Genomic DNA, 20,193 nt, shown 5'->3' on the forward strand with positions numbered 1-20,193 from the left:
CCATTTGAGTAGAGAACTCTCATCATCTTGTCTTTGATCGACACCTTGTAGTTTTTTTCGACTAACTGCCTTGTGCTAAGCAAATTGCTCTTCATGCCTGGTATGTACAACATATTTGAAATTACTGACCTCTTGCCATCTTTCCTCATAATCAGAACATCACCAACACCTTCAACTGCTAGTGTGTTGTCGTTTGCAAATTTCACCATATTCTTCATTGAGGGCTTTATGTTGACAAACCAAACTTTCCTTCCAGACATGTGTGATGAGCATCCTAAGTCCAAGTACCACTGATACTTGAGTCTCTCTTCATCTCTTGTTGTAACCATCAGTAACGTCTCTTCTTCTTCATGTTTCGCCAGCTTTGCATAAGTTTCTTGATTCTTCTGCTTTTTTGGACAATCACTAGAATAGTGACCATACTTCTGACAATTGTAACACAAAATGTGACTCTTGTCTGGCTTTTGACCACCACCTCTTCCTCTACTTGCAACACCACCTATTTGGTTGCCTTGGTTCCAAGGTTTTCTCTGATTCGACCAGTTTCCTTCTTGCTGATTTAGACCAGTTGAGTTGTTGTAGCCTCCTCTACCTTTGTTCCTATTCCAGCTTCCTTTGCCTTTCCTTTCTTTTGTTGATTGCGCCTGCAAAGCCATATCACTCTTCAACTTTCGTGCAGCTCTTTCAGCCATTCTTTGTTCATGAGATTCAAGTATCCCTTGAAGCTCTTTCTTTGTCAGTTTTTACAAATCTTTCGACGCTTCTATGGCTACTACCACGTGGTCAAACTTTGGAGCCAACGACCTCAAGATCTTTCCAAGAACAGATCTTGATGTCAACAATTCTCCACATACCTTGATTTGATTCACCAGTTTCGTAACCTTGGTGGAGAAATCAGTTATCCTTTCATTGTCTTCCATCTGAAGCAATTCATACGTCCTTTTGCGAGTTTGGAACCTCACCTCTTTCACCTTCTTTGCGCCTCCAAACGACTTTTCCAGAATTTCCCATGCTTCTTTCGTTGACTCTGCATCACTAATATTTTCAAAGTTATCTGGATCAACATATTGATGGATTATAAAGAGAGATTTATAATCTTTCTTCTTCAATTCTTTATGTGCAGCCTTTTCTTGATATGTCACGTTTTCTGTAAGCGTTATTACTCCTTCCTTCACAAGATCCCAAAGATCTTGATAACAGAACACAAACTTTATCTGCTTGCACAAATTCTCATAATTTTTGTTCTTGAGAATCGGAAGATTTGCTGTAAAATTCCCGTTTGGATGATTCATTAGCATGGTGATTTTCTTCCAACAAATCGTTTAAACTAGAGCTCTTGATACCAAATGTTGGAAATCCACCACAATCTATGGAGAATTTCAATCAATCTTGATGAACAATATTGTTATCACCTACACAATAACAATGAAAAGAGAAGAACAATGGAGAAATAAAGTAAAGAACGATGAAGGATAAAAAGAATAAAAATATGTAGAGTTTCTCTCTGCCCACAAATTGTTATACTGTGAATACAATGTTATAAATACTTTATTCACTTCATTACAAGAATAAGGTTTACTCCATCTACTTATAGATTTAGGGTAACTTAGACCCCAAGCCAAGACCCAAAATTATAAAAGCCCAAAACAGTTAACACTACTAAAATTAGGCTTAAGTCGAACTCCTGTATGAAGTAACATGCTTCGACACTTCGACACACTAACACAACTCAAGACACTAGGTGATTCGGCACTTCCTTGCTTCTGTTGAGCAACCTGCTTCGACACAAGGAATTACAATTCAACAAAAAGAACTTATCTTCTTCACAATATATGATTTGATGTCAATCTTTAATTCTACCATATCATATGGTCTTGTATCTTGAGAGATCAATCTTGAATTGACAATACTAGTAATTAGGTATTCAATCTTCAGTGGGTCCTCTTGGATTAGATCCTTTTCTCATCGATACATACTCACCATAAGGAATACCATAACTTCTTATGTAGCAAGTATTAGAAGTATGGCCTTTTGTATTACAATAGAAATAAGAAGGTCTAAAAATATGTTTCCTTTTATTGACATAAAAGTTATTTCTATCACATAGCATCTTATGATAATTTACAACATGTACTCTCTTTGATTCCTTATTATTGAATTTGCTAGTATCCTTTACAAAGATAGTTTACTTGTACTAGGTTTATCAAAATTAGAAAAGGAAAACCCACATTTATTACTTAATATCTTTGAGTACTTAACACATTTTCTAAACCAATTTGACATTTTTCATATTTCTTGATCACTTGGTTTAATTCAACAATTTTAGATTCATGATCTTCACATTTATTGCATGTAGAATTTTTGACTTCTTCTAATTCTACCTTTGTGTCATCAGCCATACTTTCTAGTTTTAAAATATTTTTATTTTCATTTGAACATTATCTAGAAAGTTAAAAAAATTCTTCATGTAATTTATGAAAAGAATTTCGTAATTCATCATATGAAGGACTATCATCAATTTCAAAATCACTAACCCCATCTTCTTTATCACTTGAATGTTATGATGTCATCAATTCCTTGCTTGTATGATCTTCATTTGAAGATGAACTTATTTTATTGTCATCCCATGCTACATACATTTTCTTTGACCTTTTGTACTTCTTTCTTTTGAATTTATTCTTATTTTCAAGTGTAGGGAATTCACTCTTGACATGTCCTCTTTTTCCACTATCAAAAGATGTAACCTTCCTTATTGATGTTTCTTTCTGAATGATCTCCTTTTTCCTTTCTTTTCTTTATAACTTTTTAAACCTTTTGATAAGATCATCATATCCATCATTAGTAGACTCATCCTCTTGATTGCTATCATTATTTTTGACTCTAGCCTTTAAGGCAAGACTTTTTGAATTATTTATTTCATCTTCATGCCTTTTTAGTTTTTTTAGTTTTATCTAGTGTTCTTGAAGTTTATCGAACAATGTTGCAGAAGACATTTTTGAAATACTTTTATTTTCCGAAAAGCCGTTATCTTTGGTTGCCAAGATTTTGTCAAAGATCTAAGCACTTTTAGATTTAATTCATCATTTACAATTTTTTTACGGATAGCCATTAAATGATTTCTTAAATGACTAAATCTCTTTTGAAAATCAAGAATAGATTCATGGGGCTGCATTCTAAATGATTCATATTCTTGTGTTATAGTATTTAATTATATCTTTTTACCTCTACTTTGCCTTCATGTGTGACTTCTAAAGTATCCCAAATCTTCTTTATTGTTTTACAATGAAATATACAAAAGAATTCATCCATACTTAGGGCTGATTGAAGCATGTTCTTAGCTTTTTTGTCAAATAACACTTTATTTTTATCGTCATCCCAAGAGACTTTTACTTTTACTTGTTCTACATTGTTAATGATCGTTATAAGAATGAATGAACCATTTTCAACAACATCCCATATGTCTTCTCATTGTGCTTCTAGATATGCTCGCATGCAAAATTTCTAGAAGTCATAATGTTCACACCCAAAACATGGAGGTTTGTTGCTACTGCCACCATCTCTATAAACCGAATTAGCGGAAGACATTTTTACTCGAATCTAGGAGTAAATTACCTTAACCTGCTCTGATGCCAATTATGAGATGCAATTAAGAAGGGGTGAATTAGATTTTAAGACTTTTTTCGTTTGTTTTAGAGATGTTCTTATGCTATTATTTTTCCGGAAATATGTTGATGAACTTATGAAGTAAAGTGCCTAATCTAATTGCGGAAAAATAAAGAACACATCGATATATACTAGTTCCCCTTTCCAATCAAGGGTACATCTAAAACACTCACACTCTGTGAGATATTTTCATTATTGTTAGATCTTTGTACAAGTCTCGCACTAATACTTCTCCTATAATTTTCTAACAATAACAAAGAAGCACACCACATCCTTGAGTTCCAAACACCAACAACTATGATGGAATTTGAATCAACCCAATTCAAATGACATTTTTCAAAATCATCACCCAATATGATGACTCTCACATAAACCAGAAATCACGCCACTTTTTATTTACAATAATTAGAAAGCACACCACTTTCAATTTACAAATAATTGTCACCACACACTTGGCGATCAAGTTACAACAAAATGATATTTTAGAATAAAAGATGATTTTTGGATAATTTCAAAGAATAAATAATAATTCTTCCCATTCAATATAAAATTCAACAATATATATAAACCTTAAGTGCTCATAACATATTATGAAACTTTCTGAATAATTTTAAAGATATGCACAAAGTTTTAACATTTTTGAAAATGAATGAATACTTAGAAAATTAATTTGAATTGTATTAAAATTTGCATGAAAGAGGTTATTTGAAATTAGGATGTATTTTGTCTTATATACATTATAAGAAACTTCTATGAATTGGTGCAAAAGTTTGAGACATTTTCATGAAGGTTTGCAATAGTTTATATTAAAGAGTTGTATTATAATATTATATTACTAGGGTTTAGTATTAAGTATATGGGTTTGGCTAATTTGTCTTTCTTATGTACTACTCTTTTAACCTATTAATATAAATATGAGGGTCACTACACATGGTAGAACACCTGATTGATTATTCATATTCTTTCTCTCTTTTCAACATGGTACCTAAAGCCTACTAGGATTCACTGTCGGAAAAAAAAAAGTAAAAAAAAATCAAACCCTTTCAGCAGCAACAGAGAAGGATGATTTTGCATGTTGGAGGGGTGAAAAAAATTCAGTGGTCGAATCATGGAGAAATTCATAGATAAGCAAAATCGATGTTTTTAAACATTTTTCCGTGCGCATCTGAAACACGAGTTTTGGATAGCAAATGGGTTGTGGTTTTGGAACAGACTTAGGCATTTTTTTAGAGTTGATAGAAGCTTGGTGGATTCAATGGTTATTTGTGGCGTTTTGGTGGTGTTCTACATTGATATAGTGAATTTTATGCGGTTTCGAGTTAAAATCGTGTGTATTTCTGTGTTGTTGGTTAAAAAATGTCGACAAAAATTGAAAATAGCGTCGAAGGTAATTCTAAAAGCCCGTTACCGAGTTTGTTACTACTTCCACAAAACTCACTGACATCAAGCTTGATGGGGATGATGAGAACTATGTGGAGTGGAAGTATCTAGTTCAAGTTAGTCTCTAAGGAATGGAAAATGATGGACATTTAACATAAGCATGTCCAGAGGAAACAAATGCAACAATAACTTGGAATACAAATGAATTATCTGTAAGATTGTGAAAGAGTTGTGTGATTTTTTGAAATTTCTTTGTGGTAAATCTGATAAACCGAATCACATTTATGCTCTTCTGCAAGATATTTTCCGCCCCAAATAGGATAAGCATAATTTGATGGATTAGTTTTTGGAGTTTAAGAAATATACCTGTAAGACCACAATTTTGACCCTAAGATTCCCTCATGCTATCCTCATCATATACATTGGCATTGGGATCATACCTTGGCATCCTCCTTACCCCTTTTATTCATTGGGTTTGTTTTGGGAGAGATCACCAAGCACCATGTGATTGTATCATGCTTTGTATTTTATCATTTACTAACAAAAATACCAAAAATATGTCTTTGTATTTGTCTAGGGTTTAAGATCCTCATTGCTAAGATCTCAACCAAGAAATGATCCACAATAGATCTAGGCATCATATATGAATCCCCATGATATTTACATGTTATTTTTATCAAGCATTCTTCAAGAGTTTGGAATTGGTTTGCCTTGGAAACCCTAGTTTATCTGTGTATCTTAAGTAACTTCTTCAACAAGCTTCTTCACCAATTGATGAAATACTCCAAGGGACACTTAAAAATTCATCATCTTATGAATATATGATCTCCCATGAGTCCAAAAAGTCAAGAAGATTGTAAGTTAGCAAGGTGGTTGATGGTGGTTGACCAGAGGAATTTATCTGATCAAAACTGGGTTTCCCTAGACCCTATCTCCTACAACTTTCATCATATTAAAATTATTCCAAGAGAAACTTTACTCTAAATGACATTCCAAACAACTTTCATGTTGATGTCTAGAGCTAGTTTTGCTTGGAAAGTCATTTTTTATGTTGAAAGATTATAGGTCATTTTGTATAAACCCTAATTTGAAAGTCAACTTCCCAAGGCCATAACTTGCTCAATTTTTATGAGATGAAAGATTTACAAGTTGTACAATCAAATTCAAGGTGTCTACTTTAACATTTATGTTTGGAGGAAGAGCTAAATCAACTTTTATGAGCATGTGATATGAGGATACATTATAGGTCATTTTGGACCAATACCATTGAACAAGTGATTTTCCTCAACTTCAAAAATGCATAACTCATTCATCCCAAATCCAAATGAGATCAAATTTGTGACCATTTTTAAGTTTTTTGAAAGAGCTACAACTTTTATGAATACACTTTTCTCTTTTGAAGCTCACATGAAAAGTTAGCCAAGGTGGAAAAACTGAACATATGGCTTAACACTTAGAAAATATTTTGACATGTTAAAATTTCCAAACTTCCACCTCAAAATTCATCATGATACAAGCTCCAAATGTAAAAGTGTTCAAAATAAGAGTTGTTCCTCTTGATCTAAAATTTCCAAAGAGTCCAAATTCATCCATTTTGGACAAGGTTTGAGGGGTCTGCGCATGGCCTGAACATGGTTGTATCAGTTGGCAAGAATCATTCTTCAAACATCAATACACTTTTGCCTTGCATCACAATCCACATTCAGACTTAATCTCACTTGCATTTTGACCTAATTGAGTTGCTTCATCGGCTTGTACATGCCCATGCAAGCGTGCACTCCACATTGCCAAATTTGGAAGAATTTTCAAAGGTGCAAATATCACTTGCATTTGCTATAAATAGAGGTCCATTGCATCAGTTTTAAAGACCTTTGTGCGACAGCTTTGCCTCCCACATTTGAAACCCTCACAATTGAAAGGAAAACTTGAGAAATTTCATTTGAAATTTGAGTTTGAATCTCACTATTTGCAGATTCAAAAGCTCCAGGATCCAAAGCCTTGTATCATTCCTAATCTACTTCTGTAAGCTCCATAAGCAAGATCAAACACGAATTGGAGCAAGAGAGATCAAGTTCTGCACAACATTGAAGGTATTTTTGCAGATTTTTCTTCTCTTCGATTCTCTCTCAATTCTCATCAACTCTCTTGGATCCTTGGTTATCTGAAGTCCTATCAATGTAGACAAGAAGATTGAGTTGCTTTGAGGTCAAATTGAAGCAACTCAGTTCATGTACCTCAAATTTCAACTCCATGTATCTCTCAATATACTTGGAGTTAGGTTGAATTGAGGTCATATTCGTGATCTACGCCATTTTTTATTTAAGATCATGTCCTCTTTTTTCATTTATGTGATGGTGATGAGAGAACCAGTCCGGCCAGGGTCAACTGAGAAGATGACGGGTGGTTTGCTCCGGCGATGTGCTGGATGAGTTTTGAACCATATGATCAAGCCAATGCGTTTTAATCTTGAGCGTTCTTTTTTATTACCAGTTGTGTGGCGCGCTGACTAGTGTGCATCATGGAACGCGCGTTTTCATCCACTTGATATGCCACCTCAATTAGTGAGGGAGATCAAGTGGTCCACGTTTTTCTGATTTAATTGATTTTCATTTTATTTATTTTATTTTCATTAATTCATATTAAATTTAATATTGATCCAAAAAATATGAGAGTTTCACCAAAAAAAATTAAATAAAATCCTCTTTCATTTTCTGAATTAAAATCATTTTTTGGATCATTATTAATATTTTTCATGATTTAATTGATTTTGTGAATATTTTTAATTGTTTAAAAATACTTTTAAGTTTCCAAAAATTCTGAAAATTTTTCTCCAAGCTCCTTTGACTTTGTTTGACCTATGATAAATCTCATGGCCATTTCTTTGGTGTTTTGATGAGGTTTTAGGAAATTGACCAACCATAATTTAATTTAATGCATATTTTTAGTATTTTTGATTGATTAAATGCCAAATTAATTGTGTAGAGCCATTTTATTTGACTTTGTGAGTTTGACTTGTGTTGTTGGGCCTTGGTCAAGGTTGATTTGACTTTGCTAGGTTAAGATCATTGGATTTAGGGGATTGATGGAATGTACATTCCATCTCCCAAAATGAATGAATGATCTTAATTTGGTAAAAGTCCTCATTTGACCAATTTGTGTTTGATCCACTCCCCCATCCCTCTTCATCTCATTCCCTTTATTTGTCCACTCATGTCATGGACCTATAATATCTCTATATTCTAAGGCTAGTTGATTGCAAAATCAACATAAGTATGGATGAGATTAGGTCCTCCACTTTGCATTTTTTTTGTGGTATGTTTCATGAGCATAGTCCATTATACTATGTCTCTAACATGCATTAACACCTAAATTCTATTGCCCGGCCTTAAATAGTTGTGACTTCTACATAAGTCCAATTACGATTACTTAACATAGCATTAAATTTTGACACAAAAAGGCATAACATTCTAGTTAGTGAGATTGTAAGTCTCCTCTCTTTCATGGTATTATGTGGAAACTTGGCATTTTTTCCTTCCTTTGGAAGATGTCTTGGTTCAAGGATCCATGCTTGTGATAAGTGGGTTAAGTGTTCTCCAAAGAATGACTTAAACAAAAGAAAAGCAAAAGCAATACTAACTTCTAATTCACTAACAACTAACATTTAATTTCAAGTCATTTACTTTTATGCACTTTAATTTTTAAGCCTTATTCATTTGCCATTATTCATACCATTCAAGTTGTTTACTTTAATGTCATTTTCACTTTGTCCATTTGGACCATATTTTGTGATATTTTATGTTTGTATATATTTGTTTGTTTGTGTGGTTTTTTGACCTTTATGTACATAATAAGAACAAAAACCCTAAAAAACATGTTGTGTGGACTGTTGGTTTGATCTGAGACTATTGGACTTGGAATTTAGGCAACACTCCGTATGCAAAGGACTTGGCCAATACCAACTTTCATGAAACCAATTGCTTGTAAATTGAGCATTCATCTGATACAATATGGGAGATCCATCTGAGTTCATCTACAACATGATCATACTTGAAGCTGTTACTTTGAACCTGTGTCTAATGCCATCTTTGAAGTCATCTGATACATGGGAATTTGGAAGAAGATAATGGAGTTGCTAAGCTTGGATGTGGCTATCTTTATTTGATGCCCTGCTCTTAATCTTGCTATTTTTGTATTGATATTGCTTGATTCTAAAGTCCAAGGGAAATTTGGGTTTCTATATGACATTCTAGTCTGTTGGATTGCAGCCCATTGGTCAAATCTTTTCAACTATTAACTTTTAAATTTTTGCTTAGGATTAGTCTCTTCATCTCTTCCCCACTTCTTTAATTTCAAAAATCCCTCCCTCCTTTTAAAAAAATCTTATTTGTCTGTGATTTCTAAACTTGGACCATATTGCAAATTAGAAACTTTGGCCTTATGCCATTGCATTTTCAAACTTATTTTCTTAATCAAACTTGTAAATAAACCTAACTATACTTGACTTAAAATTTCAAAAGTCAAAAATAAATAACACTCATTCAAACCTTTTTAGGCCTTTTGTGCCTTTATTAAACTTAAACTTTTGTTAAAAGCAATGCACTCACTTTGAAATTGTTACCACAAACTACGAGGTTTTGATCCTTATTTTATGTTGGTACGTAGGCACAAGTCCGAAGGTCTTGTAAAACACAAAAAATATAATTAATAAATTCTTTTCTCATCCCTCCATTCTATTTATTGCAAACATCATTTGTACAAAAAGACATATGCACACAAAAAAGGGCTCCCTAAGAGTACCTAGGACACTTTAGATGCTAACAACTTCCTTCTGTGTAACCAACCCCCTTACCTGAAATCTCTGACATTTTATTAGTTTTGATGTGAAAACTTCTTATCTTTTTGGGTTTTGTTCGTACTTTTCCCTTTTCCCTTGGAAATAATAAAAGCGCGGCAGCGACTCTGGTTTTGTTGACGTCTAGCTTATCCATAGCTTGATGATCATGAATTTACCGCTACAATACCAAGGAGTTAACTTTTCTTCTAGCATGCAAATCTGTCAAAGAGATGTTAACTCAACAAAAGAAACTTATAACATTGAGTTGGCTTTCTGGTCTTAATTCGTAGTATGAGGTGATTCGATCCCAAATTTTGTTAAGTAAGCAGGTTGATAACCTTACTGATGTTTTCTCTCGGGTTATGGAATCATTCTTTATGGAAGCACACCCTGTTACTACAAACAATGATTCCTCTGACAACTCAACTTTAGATGTGCAATCTGGAGATCGCAGTGGTTTTCATAATGGAGGTATGAGAGGTTGTGGTGGTCGAGGTCGTGGTTGTGTCGGTGGTGGTCATGGTTCTCCATTTCAGTGCTTTGGTTGTGAAGAACTTAATCATTACTTGAAACTATTATCCCCATGCACAATTTAATCCCCACTTCACTAATATGGTGCCTTAACCTGATCCCCAACCTTCACAAAATGAAGGGCGTACAATAGTTATGAGTGATGAAGAATTCAATAGATATACACAGTTTTAGGTTCTCGAGCAACCATCTACATCTTCCTCTATAACCACATTTGTCCAATCAGGTAATCCTACTACATGTCTATCTTCTTCTTCTCGATGTTGAGTTATTGATTATGGCGCCACTGATCATATGACAGGGGATTCAGACATCTTTTCCTCTTTTAGTCATTTCAGTAATCATTATTATATTACCCTTGTTGATGGTTCCAAAGTCCATGTTAAAGGAAGTGGGTGTTCAACCTCGGTTTCTACCTTACCTTTGTCATTTGTCTTATATTTACCCCAATTCCCCTGAAATTTTCTTTCAATTAGTCAAATAACTAATTCGTTAAATTTTCTTGTGACCTTTTTCCCAACTCTTGTGTATTTTAGGATCTGTTGACACATAGGAATATTGGTAGATAACGAGTATCTAATGGGTTGTATCTTCCTGAAGAAGGATTTTCATAAGCATCAACAACTTCCAAAATTCGTAGCAGGTCACCTTTTCAACTTCATTGTTAGCTTGTACATCCATCTTTAGGAGTTCTTCAAATATTGTATCCTTAATTATAGTTAATATAGAGTATGGCTTGTGAGTCATGTCAGTTTGCTAAGCATCATCGTAGTGTTTATTTACCTCTTCAAAATAAAAGAGCTCAAGCATTGTTTGACATTATCCATTCTGATGTTTGTGGTCCTTTTCTAGTAACCTCAAAGTTTGGTTATAAGTATTTTATTACTTTTGTTGATGACTATTCCCGTGCAACTTGGTTATATCTAATGAAATCCAGATCTGAGTTATTTACTATATTTTGCAATTTTTATGTTGAAATTTATACTCAATTTAATTGTCATGTTTGCATTCTTCGAAGTGATAATGCCAAAAAAATATTTTTCTGCACAATTTAATACTTTCATGAATCAACGTGGCATGACTCACCAATCATCACACAATCCCCTTTGGATGGAATGCACATCCATGACACAACCAAGGTCAGAACCTCATATGAGTTACTCAATAAGCATATATTGGGTTCGAAAATCTATCTTCTTTGGATAGATAATTTATCTAAACCAAAACACCTTTAACAACTTCATCCACAAATTTCAAGAATAAGTTACTCATTGAAGATACATTGGGTTTAGAAATTTATCTCATTTGGGCAGATAAATCCCTTAGACTAAAACATTTCCAATAGTTATATCCTTAATTAACCATAATCTCTACATAAAATTGTCCTCCTTTATAAAGACAATCATAGTAATGACTGAAAATTATTTCTCAAATTGCAAAGAGGCTTTTATAAATTCAAATGAGTAATCTCACTTCGGTGATAATCACACACAATAATCTATATAAGTTCTTTCTTATGAATCAAATTTCTCTTGCCAAAAAAAATTATGAATAAGCCATGATCTTAAACAATATAGCATTTCCAATAAATCTTGTCCTAAATAGTGCCAATTTCAATAAGAAGGGATATTACACAAAATCTCAAAATACTAAATCACAAAATCATACAAACCAATATTAATTTAATAAAATATCTAAGATAATACAATCGAAAATGTCAACAGAAAGTGGCCACTAAAATAAACTGATAATTAGAAATAGTTTGTTTAAAATATATAAGATAATACAATTTAAAATAGTGACTTTTGTTGGAAAATTGTCAAAGCTATTGATAACGCGAAAATGCATCGTATATTTGCCTTGATTTACACTCAAAGATCATACCACTTTCGTTTATATTCCGATTATTCCGCAAGTATTCGAGTTATTTTTGCAGGTATTTCAATCTCCAAGCATAAATGAGCAAAGTGTAGAAAAGGAAGAAAAAGAAGAAGAAAAGGAAGAGAAAGCTGCAGAAAAACCAGAAAGCAGCAGAACACAAAAACTGTTGATGTGACGGCCGTCACAAGGCGTATGACGAACGACACGCCCAGCCTGTGATGACCGCCACAGGCCCATGACGAACGTCACACGGCCAAAATTAACGCCTTGAAGCAGTCAACAGAAGCGACCAAAACGTGCCTAAATTCCAGGAACAGGGTCACTTTCCCGTGGATTCCTCACTCAACCGAGTCATCCTTGTTTTTTTCAACTGCCATGACTTACCAGGAGATATAAAAAGGACAGAGGTTGGGAAAGTGGGGGGACGCTTAATTTCTCTCTCTGCAATTTATTTTCTACAGCATTCTTAGCTTTCTAGTATTATTTTTCCTTCAGCAACATTGTTTCCCTTACCGCAATTCATTTACTATTCCATTTACAGTTTCCGTTTTTCTCTTTCCCTTTCCGTTTTTCCGTTAGCCAAAGTAGTAGTTTCCTACACTGGGGAACTACTACAATCTATTTAATTTAGTTTAAGCAATTGTTTCGAAGAAGCAGAATCCTACCGACCTGTGGAGGACTGCTCAAGTACTTCAAGATTTGACGTACTCTGTTAATCCAATTGACAGGTTTTTATTCAATTATTATTATTGCTCTGTTATTGTTATAATTATGTTTGTTACACTGTTAATCTGTTTATGCTCGTCTGTGTTTGCGTTATTTAACATGTCCGGCTAAACTACCGGTATCGGTATGTAACAATTTAATTAGACGGGATTTAATAATAATCGGTGAAAAACTTCTTATTTCAAACAATCTTTTCGGCTGTGGTTTTTAATTTAAATTTAATTAACTTTGTCACATGAGTGAGAAGCTATTTAATACGATTTTGCCACGAGAGTGGGAAATTAACTAAGGTGAGAACCAACAATCGCGAGAGCGTGAGGCTCGAACTGGATAGTAAAAACTAGGCATTGATTTTAAAAACAACGAGAGCACTTTAAAAGCAATTAGAACTTATCTATTTTCAAAAAGTATTTTTAACTTCAAATGGGACAGCGAGAGCGTACATTCTGACTTAAAGGTATAGGTCGAATCAGCAATCACGAGAGTGTGAGATAAAGCCTTTTAAATAAGTATTTTCTACTGAAAGATATTTGGTATTTAAATTATACACCGGTGACTTATCGAATCCCTGACGATTAATGCGTTGCATACTGATTCCTCCTATTAATACTTTCTTAAAACTTAACTTCCCTTAGATTTAATTTTCTGCAACCAAACTTCTAAAAATCATTCCCTTAGCTAAACATAGTAACGTCAGTAGCATTAGTTTGACCATCGGTCCCTGTGGGTTCGATATCTTTTAAAACTAAAACGACTGGACTGTGCACTTGCAGTCAAGTACCCGATAGACTATATTCTATATATAGTCACGTCACGCATCAAGTTTTTGGCGTCGTTGCCGGGGACCTGATTTAGTCAAATAGTGCGATTCTTTCGTTGCACGGTATAGACTAGGGTAAAAATAAAAACTAATCTTCTTTCCCTTATTTCCCCCGATTGTATGCCAAGTACTCGCTCACAAGGCGATAACTTAGCACCACCAATCGCTGAATTAGAGCGTTTCTTATATATAAGACACCGAATACTAGAGTACCAATAAAGGTACGACATTCCCGATATCTTCTTTCCTACTGCTAAAGAAGACGAAAAACCAACCATGGCTGAAGAAGGACCACAGAATCATCCTCTTAAGTTCTACGCTACCCCGTCCCAACAAGAACCTCACAGCAGCATTGTTGCCCCTGTTATCAATCGAAACGATTTTGAGCTGAAACCCTCATTATTATCAGCCGTCCAATAACATCAATTTGCTGGAAATCCTACGGACGACCCTAACGAACACCTGACCAAGTTTGTGCAGTACGTGGACACTATGAAGGCGAATGGTGTATCTTAAGATGCGATAACACTACGCCTCTTTCCTTTCTCACTAAGAGACAGAGCTTGGGCTTGGTTGCAAAACTGCTATGCTGAGAGCTCAAATCAACGGATTTTGACAAAAAGATGTAGAATCTCTCTATGACGCGTGGGAGAGATACAAAGACATGATGAGGATATGTCCACATCACGGTCTCGAAGACTGGGTGATCATTCACACATTTTACAATGGGCTTCTATATAACACAAGACTGACAGTAGACGCTGCCGCAGGCGGTGCACTTATGGACAAGCCATACAACGAAGCCTATCAACTCATTGAAAACATGGCCCAAAACCATTGCCAATGGGGAGGTGAAAGAACTCCAGTAGAAAAGTCCCAAACAAAAAGTGGAATGTACGAAATCAGTAGCCTTGACCATGTCCATGCCAAGGTAGATGCCCTTGTTCAAAAGTTAGACAACTTGGCCATACCACCCGCAGCCACCGTGGCTGCCGTAACTCCAAACTGTGAGTTATGTGGAAACCCTGGACACACTGCACCAGAATGTCAGATATTAGCAGGAGTCCCAACCGATCAAGTGAATTATGCACAAGGAAATCCTTATTCGAATACCTACAACCCAGGTTGGAAAAACCATCCTAAATTTTCGCATAAGAATAACAATGCCCTGTATGCACCTGGCTAAGCACCAGCTGTTCCGCCTGGATATCAAAAGCCAGCTAATAATGCTCCTAACATGCCTAGGAAGTCAAATATCGAATTAATGATGGAAAGCTTCATAGCTACCCAAGCTCAGACAAACAAAGACTTCTTGAACCAAAATATACATACTAGCGAGCAACTTAAACAACTAGCGAGCAAAGTAGACGCCTTAGCCACCCACAACAAAATGCTAGAAACACAGATTTCACAAGTGGCTCAATAACAAGCATTTACTGCCGCTCCCGCTGGAACATTTCCTGGACAGACGCAACCTAATCCAAAAGGACATGCAAATGCCGTTATACTGAGGAGTGGAAAAGAAATAGATGGACCCGTAGATCCAAGATTCCAAAATCCTGCCATGTACCAAAAACCAGACAAAACCCAAGAGGCCAAAGAGAAAGAAAAACCTTATGTGCCTCAACCACCTTATAAACCACCCATTATGTATCCTCAGGGACTTGCAAGTTCTAAAACTGCAGGGCAATTTAGGAAATTTGTTGAACTTCTGAAGCAACTAAACATTACAAATGCCCTCATATGCCAAATTTCTTAAGGAGATCCTATCCAATAAGAAAAAGATTGAGGATAACGAAACAGTTACACTTACTGCTGAGTGTAGCGCAATAATCCATAATAACATGCCTCCCAAACTAAAAGACCCAAGTAGTTTTTCCATACCCTGTGTCATTGGAAAATGCGTCATAGACAAAGCTCTATGCGATCTAGGAGCCAACATTAGTGTAATGCACTTAACCATCTGTAAAAGGCTCAATATGGGAGAATTAAGACCAACCAAGATGTTTGTTCAATTAGCTGACCGCTCAATCAAATATCTTGTTGGTATACTAGAGAATGTCCCCGTACGTGTAGGACAATTTTACATTCCAGACTTCATAATCATGGACATCAAAGAAGATGCCAGTACATCTATTATATTAGGAAGGCCATTTTTGGCTACCGCCGGAGCCATAATAGACGTAAAGAGAGGTAAGCTAACATTCGAAGTTGGAGAGGAAAATTTTGAATTCATCTTGACATAATTCTTACAAGCGCCAGCTATATATGATACATGTTATCTACTTGATGTCATAGACGAGTGCGTAAGAGAGATGGAGATGCAAGAAACCACATACTCTGATATAATGAAAATACAAATCCCTCCAATCTTTGAAGACGATAATTGGCATGAAACATACCAAAATGACAGTCTAAGCGAATGCTTAGCACTTACACCCAACCACATGCCATGCCCAAAGAAACCTGACTTGGAATTAAAAGCACTACCAAAGAACCTAAGATACGAATTCCTAGACACTGAACTTAAAAGACCAGTAATAGTCAACGCTGACTTGGGACAGATGGAAACTGAAAAGTTACTAGATGTCCTAAGAAAATATCCAACTGCATTAGGATACAACATCGTTGACCTAAAAGGGATAAGTCCTTCTATCTGTATGCATCGCATTATGCTGGAGGAAGATTGTAAAACCTCTAGAGAACACCAGAGAAGGATCAACCCAATCTTAAGTACGGTAGTCAAGGATGAAGTACAAAAGTTACTAGATGCTGGAGTCATATACTCGATCTCCGATAGTCAATGGGTTAGCCCCGTTCATGTAGTACCCAAGAAAGGGGGTGTTACAGTTGTTAAGAATGAGAAGGGCGAATCTATAGCACAAAGAGTTGTGACCGGAAGCAGAATGTGCATCGATTATAGAAAACTAAACAAAGCCACTTGGAAAGATCATTTTCCTCTACCTTTCATTGACCAAATGCTTGAACGATTAGCTAAGCATTCCCGCTTCTGCTATCTAGACGGTTATTCAGGATTCTTTCAAATTCCAATCCATCCTGACGACCAAGAAAAGACAACCTTCACATGCCCTTATGGTACATTCGCTTACCGATGAATGCCATTTGGATTATGCAACGCTCCCGCAACATTCCAAAGATGCATGATGGCAATCTTCGCTGATTTTATAAACGACATTATGGAAGTCTTTATGGACGACTTTTCTGTTTGTGGGCAGAGCTTCGAAGGATGTCTATCCAACCTTGAAATGGTACTTGAAAGATGCGTAAAGGTGAATCTCGTATTGAACTGGGAGAAATGTCATTTCATGGTCCAACAAGGAATCATGTTAGGTCACGTAGTATCTGATAAAGGAATTTGATCGCGATTTTATGAGTCGATTGGGGTACTAACTGCAAGTGCACAGTTCTATCGCGTAGTTTTAAAAGATATCGATCCCACAGGGACTTATGAATCGATATACCGTTTTCTAAGGTTATTTCGTAAAGCTAAGGCGGATGATACTTTGATTGTTTGGGGGAAAAGTTAAAACTAAAATAAGATCTAGGTTAAATATCAATTAAGCGAATATCGATATGTAGTTCGTCGTAATTAGGGAATCAAGTCTTCGTTGGTTTCTTGGTTTTAAAATAAATCTTTTCAGTGGACACCATTGATTAAAAGTCTTCTCTCAAACTCTCGCTCTGTTGAATAGACCATGACTTTAAATTAACGTAGTTGTCACTTATTAGTTAAGTCCAAAATCACTTTTTGAAAACAATAGAATCTATAGAAACTCTTTTTAAGAAAATACTAATCGTTTAAACACCCTCGTCTCAAACTCTCGCTCTGTTGACTTAGATTATATAATTAAATTCAAATGCTTAACTCTCGTCCTACATTTAACTTTTAAAAATACTTTTTGAAAAAGATTAGAATTTAATTAACTCTAAAAATTGCTTTCGCCCTGATCTAGAATTAATGTCCAATTTACACCGTCCAGTTAAAAACTCAAACTTTCGTTCTATTGATTTTAACTTCTTTAGTCTTTTACTCTCGTACAAAAACCTAGGTATTAAACCTGTAAATTGAGACCATAAAGAGAGTGATTTTATTTTTAAACATAATTAAACCAACTTAGTTTTGATTCCTTCATTCCGCTTACTTTACATACCGATACCTAAATAAATTAGCCAGACATGCTAAACAGATCTAAACAATCATCATGCTTAAATAAATCCATCTCAGGCAAACAATATAAATAAACAATAATGCAGGGCATATATAAATTCAAACAATAATTAAAGAACCTGAATAATTAATGGCAATCTTGAACACTCCACCACAGACCGGTTGGATTTGTTCTTGAATTCTTCAATCGGACAGGAAAATAAAAAGTGAAGGAATAAAAATCTAGGATCTAACGTAAGGTTAGATCCAGTAAAAGATACACAATAGTTTCCGGTGTAGAAACTATTGTGTGAAAAATTAATTAAGTGCTGAAAGATTGACTGGAAAAGAAAATAAAAATTGCAAATAAAGTAAAAACTGTAAAAAAGGTAATGTTGTAAAGTATGCTTGCACGGCCGGAAAAGAAAAAAAAGAACGAAGAAGAGAGAGCCTTTAGGGTTGGAAGGAAGTGACTATTTATACTAGTCCACTTTGTAACGGTTTCCAAAGCTTTCCCGTGTAAAATCCTCACGTTCCAAGAGTCAAACGAAATAATAGGCTTCAACGTGCCTCTGTTGCGTTTCTGAAGCCAAAAATATAGGAGAATGGTGTGACGTCTGTCACACCATGTGTTACGCTCGTAACACAAAGCAGCAGGGCGTGACGCTCGTCACACCTTATGTGGCGCTCGTCACAGGCTCAGCGCTCATGGCTTGTATTTTTGGGTTGGGCTTTGGTGAAATTGCTTCTCTTCATTTCTTTTTGCACCTCCTTTTCTTCCTTTTTCACTTATGCTTCAAATAAGCTACCTGAGATAAATAGAAGGAAAAATACCCAGTAGTATCGAATAAAATGAAATAAATTGAAGTGAATAATAATATAATTTAATTAAATCGAGTCCAAGAATGTGATATTATTTCATGTTATCATAATTGAAGTAGACAAAGCCAAGATTGAAATCATAGAGAACCTTCAACCTCCAAAAACCGTACGAGAAATCGGTTTCTACCGACGTTTTATCAAAGATTTCTCGAAAATTACCAAGCCACTTACGGGTTTATTAATGAAAGACGCTGATTTTATCTTTGATGAAAAATGTTTAACAGTGTTCAACCAATTAAAAACATCTTTAATCACCGCACCCATAATGCAACCACCTGACTGGAGATTACCTTTCGAAATCATGTGTGATGCGAGTGATTATGCCATAGGCGCAGTACTGGGACAAAGAAAGGATAAGAAACTTCATGCTATCTACTACGCAAGTAGAACACTAGATCCAGCCCAAATGAACTACGCCACCACTGAAAAGGAACTTTTAGCCATTGTGTTCGCCTTGGACAAATTCCGTTCCTACTTAGTAGGGGCAAAAATCATTACCTATACTGACCACGCCGCTATTAGATATCTGCTAAGTAAGAAAGATGCCAAACCAAGACTTCTAAGATGGATCCTGTTCTTACAAGAATTTGACTTAGAGATAAAAGATAAGAAGGGTACTGAAAACATAGTAGCATACCACTTATCACGAATCGAAGGGAATAAACATGAACAAACTCCAATCAATGACGATTTCCCTTACGAACGAATCATAGCCCAAATGAAAAGCGACATGTCTGAACTAATAATAAATGATACCGAAATAGAAGAATCCGTGGAAGAAATTCATGCAAATGCAACTCTGCCATGGTATGCTGATTTTGTCAACTACCTAGCTGTTGGAGTACTTCCACCGACCTATCTTACCAACAAAAGAAGAAATTCTTTCATGATCTAAAACAATATTACTGGGATGAACCTCTGCTTTTCAAAAGAGGTACCGACGGTATTTTCCGTCGATGTGTTCCGGAGGATGAAATAGACAACATAATCTTTCATTGCCATTCCGCTCCCTATGGTGGGCACGCAAGTACTTCGAAAACCTGTACTAAGATCCTACAATCGGGCCTCTTTTGGCCTACTCTATGGAAAGATGTCCATAATGCGGTTATAAAATGCAACTGGTGCCAATGCACTGGTAACATCTCAAGACGCGATGAAATGCCACAGACAGGAATCTTAGAAGTGGGAGTTTTCGATGTGTGGGGGATTGAATTCATGGGACCATTCCCATCTTCTTTTGGTAATAAGTACATACTCGTTACTGTCGATTATGTTTCAAAATGGATCGAGGTTGTAGCTTCTCCGACA

At 35.4% G+C, this 20,193-nt stretch overlaps 1 non-coding gene across 1 annotated transcript; it reads right to left on the reverse strand.

The window, feature by feature from the left end:
* Nucleotides 1–14,421: 14,421 nt before the first annotated feature.
* Nucleotides 14,422–14,528, reverse strand: LOC127090148 (small nucleolar RNA R71). The gene has a single exon (XR_007791678.1). It is a non-coding gene; the product is annotated as a small nucleolar RNA R71 (small nucleolar RNA).
* Between the last annotated feature and the right edge of the window lie 5,665 nt (nt 14,529–20,193).

Source organism: Lathyrus oleraceus, chromosome 5 (assembly GCF_024323335.1).
Source record: "Lathyrus oleraceus cultivar Zhongwan6 chromosome 5, CAAS_Psat_ZW6_1.0, whole genome shotgun sequence".
Taxonomy (NCBI): domain Eukaryota; kingdom Viridiplantae; phylum Streptophyta; class Magnoliopsida; order Fabales; family Fabaceae; genus Lathyrus; species Lathyrus oleraceus.